Genomic DNA, 9307 nt, shown 5'->3' with positions numbered 1-9307 from the left:
TTTCTGTGACCTAAGTTTTCTTAATTTACCTTTTATCTCATTTAATCAAATGAAGTCAAACTTAAGGGGGAGTAAAGATCACATTTAAGAATGAAGTGTTTATGGGCCAGCCCAGACCTAATGCTGGCACCCAATATGATTCACTGAGCACAGAATCAGGAATAAGCCCTGAGCACTTCCTGGCGTGCTCCCCTGCAGAAAAAAAAGACCATAGACCCCAAACAGGGCAAAATAGGAGTTCACACTTCCACATTTGAATAACACTAATAAATGGATGTCCTCCCAACCACCCTTCACAGTCATCATAGGGTACAGCTCCACCCTGCCATCTCAGGTGAGCTTGAATATGAGTACTCTTGCTCAGGTGCTCTTGGTCTATAATCAGAGAAACCAACTGCTCAGAAGACAGACTAAATTATGAGAAATATAGGCCAAAGTCATCCAAATCTTGTCAGCCAGCTGAGTTTTCTCAAGCTAATTATAATTAAAAAGGATTTTTTTATTTAGAGAACATGACAAGGAAGAGAGAAAGAGTTACATGTTTTAAGAGAGCATGTGCTTCTCCAGATAAGAAAGAGCCTCGGGCTGATTATTTTCAAGAGCTGTCTTCAGAGTTTGTCTGTTATTTTAACTTTGCTAAAAATACTTATGTAGTAGGCACAGACAATTTTTAGGGCAGTGAAACTTTACTGTAGGATACTATAATAGTAAGTCGGCTTCATCAGGCACTTGCTGAAACCCACACAATTTACAAGAGTGAGCCATCATGAAACTGTGGGCTGTAGATGATTGTCACCTAAAGAGATAGATCAATGTAGGTTTATAACTGGCTACAAGTGTTTCATCTAGTTGAGGAATGTTGATAATGGAGGAGGCTATACATTCTGGAGCAATGAATGTATGCAGAATCTCTATACTTTCTGCTCAGTTTTTCTCTGAACCTTAAACTTTTCTCAATAATAAAGTTATTAAGGGCTGGAGCGATAGCACAGCGAGTTTGCCTTGCATGCAGTCGACTGGGATTTGATTCCCAGCATCCCATATGGTCCCCGAGCACTGCCAGGAGTAATTCCTGAGTGCATCAGCCAGGAGTAACCCCTGTGCATTGCCGGGTGTGATCCCAAAAGCAAAAAGCAAAAATCAAAAAAACCAAAAAATCTACTAAGAGCAATAATACAGTGGTCAGGGCAGGGCTGATCAAGGTCTGATTCCTGGTAGTATCAAAAAGGGTCCCAAGAGCCTGCAAGGAGTGATCCCTGAGCACAGAGCCAGGAGTAAGCCTTGAGCATTGCTGGGTATGGCCATAAAAACAACAACAACAAACAACAAAAAGGATCTATGAAAAATTAAAGAATGCAAAAGATTCCCCCTTTCCCCCTTCATTAAGTATTTGGCTAATAAGATTATGAATATGACAAAATAAAATGAAATGTCCTTAATTAAAGTTCTAGAATACTATTCTAAAACTCTTTACTACTTAGTCTCTTTTACTGCTATAAAATACAAAATTTTCCTATCACACTATTCAAAGTTTAATAGATTATTTCAGGAAAGGAGAAAGAACTTTTTCATTCAACTCTGGCTTATTACAACTATTAACATGGTAGATATGATTTCTTATTTTTTCCCTCAATGCTATTTGCCTATTAGTATGAAGAATATAATCAAGTGGTCTAAGTTACTCTGCTGTAATGTCCCCTAGTGTCCCTGATGCCCTCATGCCGCCCTTGGGCACACAGAGGGTCCCAGCAACTGAACTATTTCAGCAAACATTTTTAAATTTTATTCTCAAATAAATTCATCATGTTATTGTTAATTTCTCAGTCTCTCTTGAAAAATTTTAATGAGCTTTCAATTACAATGTTTCTATTAAACCAGCAAATGGACCCATCCATCCTACTCCATTGTTATAGACAATGCAGGATTGAGCCTGAACAATCAAAGGCTGATTAGAGGTTTTCATCATTAAGCCTTGGTCTCATTTCTTAAGTTTAGCAAATGATATAATACATAACTTGCTGGCACATCCAGTCTTTCTATGTCACGCAGATGAAGTTTTTCTACTCACGTGACAAGCAAACACAGCACATACTATAATCAACTGAGCAGGCTATGATTAGCTCTGCACAGAGCTGTTCCCAACTCTCTGTAGCTTTTTGGATAAACATATGGCAAGGAATATATCTCCAATAAAGAGAAAAACTTCCATTCTGAAGCAACTGATGTTTCCTATTTTTCAGGTGATTGAGTTGTATTAGCTCCGAGTCTTAAGCATAGTTCTCCTGTACATTTTTTTACTAGCTTCAGCTATCTTAGCAAATTATTTGTGAGGTACAGTGCTTTATGATGTGGTTGGAACCATAGTGTTGATTATTTAATTGGGAATTAAACATTAATTATTTAATGCAGACAGATCATTCCTATTAGCCTGATGTTTCAGCAAAATCTATGAAATTCCTAGTTATTTCATTTTATTCAGTAGTTATTTCCATGTTTCTTTGGTGTCTTTAGATAGAACTATTGGAGGAATGAAATAATTTTATTTAATTTTCCCTTCCATGTTATGGGACAGTACTATTGCAGCAGAAATTTACCATTGAATTTGTAGAACAACATGGGGTTTGTCCTTTTAGCCTTGCCGCAGGGAACTTAGTTTACCTTAGAGCAATGTCCTTTCTGTATGGACACAGGAAGACAGTTAATAATTATGTTTGTAACTTGGGAGTTGATTGGCTCCAATAATATTTACTCCTGGGCATCTGCTTTCTCAACTCAGTTGCCCTTAGTTCCTAACACCCCAAAAGCAGGGTCCCGACGAGGGACAGGACAGATCCAGGCAAGCGGTGAGTTATGTGCTACCCTGGCATCGAGATAGGCCAGGTCAAAGTGCCACAATACTCAACTATAAGCTGAGGGCATGATCATGGACAATGCTGTCATGATCCAAAAGTAACGACGAGATTAGGATCTTGCTGGGGTTAGAAAGATTAACCTGGCCTGAGGACTGTAGTCTGGGATATATAATGAGATGTCCTCAGGAAGAACCAAACTTTATATCTCTTACTGTGTTCATACAGAATGACATTGCTAGAAATATTAGAAGTAGGTTTACTATAACTATTTAAGCAGATTAATAACTCACACCTTGACACACCCTTGTTTGGAATCACACCCTTGTGCGGATCTCCTTAGATGAGATTTCCTTAGATGAGATTTTGTTAATCTCCTCAAGAAATGGTCTTACCCTTCTTTGTTGATTTGTTGATGTTAAACCCACCTTTGTGCTACCGCCCTATGTAATTTGCTATATAAACTGAGACTGGGGGGCACTGGGGGGGGGAGAAAGAAGACAAGGGAGACAGAGGAAGAAGGAAACAGAAGAAGGAGACAGAAAAGAGAGACAGACACAGAGAGACAAAAGAGAGCACAGTGGCACACATAAGCAGAGCACAAGGTGAAAGAAGTGAGAGCGAGCGGAGCAGAAAGGGGAATATTAGAAGATCCAGAGAGAGATCGAGAATGGGGAGGAAGCTGAGAGAGAGATGGGAGTGTATAGAGAGGAGATTGGAATAAACTGCGATTGAGACCAACCAGCTTGGCTCCTTTTCTTCCTTCGCCTGCCTTATCATCACCATCAACCTCCCCGCGGTGGGGGAAGTGGCTGGAGACTACCGAACGCCAGTAGTGGGAGAGATAGAGCCTCGAGTGGTCCCTTTTCTCTTTTGTGTTTTTACACAGAATTCTTGTGAAATACTGTACCCAGGACAGAATCCTCAGGTTCTCTTTTCTTTATTTTTCTTTTTCCAGAAGCTACAGCCAGAAGCACTGGGGTGGGTCTATGTGGTACTGGGGGTCCTAGTGCTTGCTAGACATAAGCTCTACCTCTATGGTCATATTCCCAGTTCCTAGGAACTTTAGATTCTTAGCAGATCATTGTGTTTCCTTTCTGTTAAGTACAAGTAAAAGCTTCATTTGATTGTCCTGTGTCACTAAGTAACATAAAAAATAGGTCATGAGTCAGAGTTAGTGACTAGCTAATGGCTCTGCACTCAAAGCATCTCCGTAAGCTTGGTCACTCACTTTCTTCATTAACAGTAGGTGTTTAAATAGTAGATACTGGGAATTAAGCAATTGCTCCACTCCTTTCCATGATAGAGATCATCAACCATTTGTTGCCAAACACTCAAAGGCCGAAGTGAGTTAAGAATGTCTGACCCCAAAACCCACTCAGAACCACTTTTCTCTCATGGCAGTAGTTTGATTATTATTCCAAACACGGTGATGGTGTTTACTTCAGACTAAAATAATCTGGGAACTCCTATCACTTGGGTTAATAAGATGACTAAGTATAGAGAGACTTTTTACTTATGGAGAATCTGTCAGGGGGATCACTGTGACACCAGAAGCTCTGTGAGGTAATACATATCTAAATTATCAGTATATTGAATTCTCAAACAGTAAATAATTTCTGGTGGTACAGATATGGCAACCCATATCCCCCTTTAAAAAAGAATGATTCCTCCAACTGTTTCTGAGAAAGATGCCAGCAGATAGACTCTACAGTTGTTCTGCCCAATAAATATCTCATCCCTTCCTAGGGCATTCAGCATCTGATGAGTGACCCATGCTTTTCTCCCAACTCAGAACTACTTCAGCAGTTCATTCCAGTGTCAGGACTCTCCATGGAGTCACTTGAGGCCTTGGTGTAGACAAGCATTCTTCAACCTTTCCAATTCTGTAGACCACAATCTATCCTATATACCAATCCATGGATTGGGAGTTATAACCAAGATGATAGACCAGTGATTTCCAACCTATTTACACCTGCAGATGAGCACAGGTACTTGAACTGGTGGTTTAAGACCACTGGTGTAGACCATGCTGAGTGACTACTTGTTTCTCTTCCTGCTCCTGTTTTCTTCCCTTTTCTCCACTTCCCTGATCTTCCACAGGTTTTGAACCTGAGTGTAGCCCCCAATAAAAGCTACACAAATCAATTTTCATATCAGAGTTTTTTGGTTTTTTTGTTTTTTTTTTTTTGCTTTTTGGGTCACACCCAGCGATGCTCAGGGGTTACTCCTGGCTTTGCACTCAGGAATTACTCCTGGCAGTGCTTGGGGGACCATATGGGATGCCGGGATCGAACCCAGGTCGGCTGCGTGCAAGGCAAACGCCCTACCCGCTGTGCTATCGCTCCGGCCCCCTCATTTCAGAGTTTGTTTTCTGTGAATCCAACTTGAAGTATATGGCTTCCCCTTTTCCTGAGCTTTGCAATGTATTGCTTTCTTGAAATTGAAATTAGCCTGTAGTGAATAAATTACTCATATAAAACACATGTTTTTTCCCAGGTGGAATTTCTGAAGGTGTAGAACCTGCGTACTTCATAATCTACACCCAGAGAACATCTAGTTACAGATAGGATTCAGTAAGTATTAATAGAGTGGAAGAAAATTAAAACAAATGAGCTTTTTCTTTTTTGGGTGAACTAGCAGTAAAGAACTTATATGCTCAGTTTTTGCTTATTTGTTTTAGGGCCACACCCAGTGGTATTAAATCTTACTCCTGGCTCTGAGCTTAGGGATCACTTCTGTTGGCTTCTGGGGACCACTTGGGGTGCTGGGGATCAAACCTTTGTCACCTGTGTACCTAACCCACTGCACTATCTCTCGAATCCCCAAAGAATGCATGTGTTCTTTACAATAAGTGATAAATACCTCATTTGGGGGCTGACTAGTAACATAAGAGAATGGCAGGTGTACTCAAGTCTAGCACCATGAAGAGTCAGCTATCTGAAAATAACTGGGAAGTGTTTTCTTTGGGGCACATTTGGAGTTGGATAAACAAACTTCTTGCAAAATATTAAAGGGGAATAGACTGTAGATTTTTAACTTCCTTCCTGTTATTTTTTTCTTTTTGTTTTTGGACCACACCTTGCAGTACTCAGGACTTCTGGTTCTACATTCAGGGATCACTCCTGACACTGTTCGGTGGACCATATGGTATGTCTGGGTTCAAAATGGGTTTATGTTTTCAGGACCAATGCCTTTAAAAAATCTTATCCCTATGGGGTCATGGGGGGAGGGCATTTTGGGCTACAACTAGCAGTACCTAGAGGTTGCTTGTTCCTGGCAGTACTTGGGGGACCATGCGGTGCTAGGAATGTAACTGTGATCAAGCTACTTTTAAAAAAATTCTGCATGTATATTTTTGTTTGACCTTTTGTTTCCTATTTGACTTATCTAAAGTTAAGAATTAGTAGAGGAAACTTTTAATAGAAAACAATGTTAATATGGTCAAACAAATAGAAGCAAGATAGTGTGAGCCACTACTGGAGTCATTTTCTTAAGATCATTTACTTGCTTATTATTCATTTATTTTTGTCAGTGCCTGGGACCAAACCCAAATCCTCAAACATGCAAGGAAAAATAACCTAACTATACATCCTTGACTCTGATCCTTAAAATCTAGAAGAGGAGCATGCTCCATATTTCTCCATGTAATTTTCCCCTCCTTTTACTTCACAGTATTCTCTGTGATTTTCCATACCATTATTGTATTTATTTTTGTTCCCAGTTTTACTGGGGAAAAAAACCCAGCAGTGCTCAGGGATTACTCTTAATTCTTTGCTCAAGGAGCACTCCTGGCAATGTTTAGGGGATTGTATGCAGTACCGGGATCAAATCTGGTTCAGTTGCATGCAAGACAAGTGCCCTATCTGCTGTACTCTCTCTCTGCCCCTACCTTTATTTGCTCATGAACATTCTTTAGGGCAGAAATTTCTTTCACTTTTGATATTATCCCTTCCCCTCTCATCTTCTCTTCTCTTCTCTCCATTTTTTACCATGGCAATTCAAGGTATCTTTTCCTCTGTCTGTCACTATGTATTTCTATCTTTCTTTCTCTCACTCTTTTCCCACTCCCTCTCTTTATTTCACTCTTATACCCCCAATCATTCACACAGACCAATCTCATTTAATCAATTTTACTAGTTTTGGGGATATAAAAGTTATTTTACATAGAATGCAAATATCTTCAATATAGTAAGTATCCATTAGTCTTGTCCATGAAAAACAAGTCTTTTCACTTTTTGTACAATAATTCAAGCTCCAATCTCCTATTCCCTTGTGTGCCCACTATCCTGTAGAGGGAAAAAAATCCCTTCATTCTTTTATGGGAAAATTTAGCCCTACCACACACTGAGTAGATAATTTTGACTGCTCATGACAGACAACCGAATTAAAACTTGTTTATATAAGAGAATCCAGTGAGTCTCCAGTTTTAAAGCTTCATGCATGGACGGATACGGGAGTTCTGCCATGTCAGCAGATCAACTTTCCTTTTCGCATTCTGTTAGCTATATTCCCCTGTACATGGATGCTTTCTCAAGTGCCTCTTGCCTCTTCTTGCAAGAGGAATGCACAAACTCTTCCCATCTCCCACCATTCGACATCAACAGAAAGAGTGGTCATCTATCTACTCCAAAGTGTCAGCAGCCTCCTGCAGGACACCGGCTGTGAGTGAATCACATGCCTATCCCTCTGACTGTCCTCAGTGTGGGCAAGGCAATGAGGCATGCTCATTGACTTTTGCCTAGTGCCAGCATCCAACCCTGCAACTCCAACAATGTCATCAGTCCAACTCTACTATGTGGCACAGCAAGTCACTTCTCAGAAGAAAACTAGGTCTGAGTGCTTATTCTGTAATGAGATGAAATATTACAGAACAAAAGCCAAAACTAGAATATCCACTACATACTTGACTGACTCCAAGAAAGTGAAGGGCCTTTCTTGAATAGTTAAGAACCCTTGTTTTTAAAATAATTTTTTGTCCTTCCTGCTAATTAAATCTGTAGACAGACAGGTGTCATTCTATCCATTCCGTTGAGAGTTTAGTGTGACAAAAGTCATTTTAATAGATGCTCTAATATGGTGTGGGTACCAGAGATATTCCAAATTTTGATGGAAGTGGTTATCTGGATACATTTATTTGTAAAACATTTCATCAACCTATACAAATTGAGGTGCATACACTCTACCTGTATTATTTAGTTCATTTCATTTTGTTACTTTCTGAAAAATGAACAGCAAATGTCTTGCAATTTTGAATGCAGTAATCAAGACTATTGTCTTCAGTCAGCTTCTACATTGAGCTCTATTCATCCAGAGGTGAAAACATAGCCTACGTGAGGTCATCAGAGTTAGAAACCAAGTATGGTTGAAGTTCTAGTAAGTATTAAGAGAGTGAATTTGCCCAAAATCTCTTCTGGGAAATGTATATTTCTCAGAAACTTAGTATATATTGACATACAAAACATTAAGAGACTGTAGATAACTAATGTCTATAATTAAGGCTTCTAAACACAGTCCTAAATTATTCAGGTGAATATCTTCAAAGGAAAAAGGTCATTTATCTCCTATCATAAAATGGCACTAATCAAACTCATTATTCCACAGTAGGGAAAAAAACACACATTTGACGTTACTTTGAGTAGGTAAGAATAGGCTTAAAATTGAAAGATCACATTTAAATTGTGGCCTCATCCTCCATGTAGTTGTGCAGCTTAAGTGACCTTAGCACTAGCCACTCATCTTTAAATTAATGATAATTATGAAGCTCTCCTTTTTCCTGGCTGCTCTGAAAAACAGAGGACACACACAAAAGATCTTTGTGAAAAGGTAAAGTCTCGTTATCTTTTTGGCTACTCATGCCCATTTCATTTGATAGAATTAAACATGTTTTGTTTTGTTTTGTTTTCCGGAGTCTCCTTTGAATTTATCTTCTTGTGCACTCTCCTAAACATATTTTTGTCTTCAGTTATCTCTAAAGCAAAGTGATTCCCAGGAGTTATACAAGTAGCACCTTCCATTTTGCTAATCAGAACACTTTGCCTGGATTTTATTTTACATGGCTCAGATGCTCTGGCCATAGAGTCACTTGTCTTTCTGGACAGCTCGCAGTTAAGTATCCTAATTCTCTCTGCTCACAATACTGATCTTCTTTGAAATCCTTGAGTAACTATGAACATTGCAAGCAAGAATGTTTTCTCTCTCTCTCTCTCTCTCTCTCTCTCTCTCTCTCTCTCTCTCTCTGTCTCTGTTTCTCTTTCTCTGTGTGTGTCTCTTTGTCTCTGTCTCTCTGTGTCTGATTGCTAGTCACATATGTGGTTTAAGCCAAGGATCTCACATTTCTTTTAACTAAAAATGTATCAGGGGATGAAGAAATAGTATAGTGGGTAGGGTGCCTTGCCTTGCATCTGAATGATCCAGGTTGGATCCCCAGCATCCCAAATGGTCCCTCAAGCACCACC

The sequence above is a fragment of the Sorex araneus genome, chromosome 1 (assembly GCF_027595985.1).
Source record: "Sorex araneus isolate mSorAra2 chromosome 1, mSorAra2.pri, whole genome shotgun sequence".
NCBI lineage: Eukaryota > Metazoa > Chordata > Mammalia > Eulipotyphla > Soricidae > Sorex > Sorex araneus.
This window is presented reverse-complemented; position numbering follows the sequence as displayed.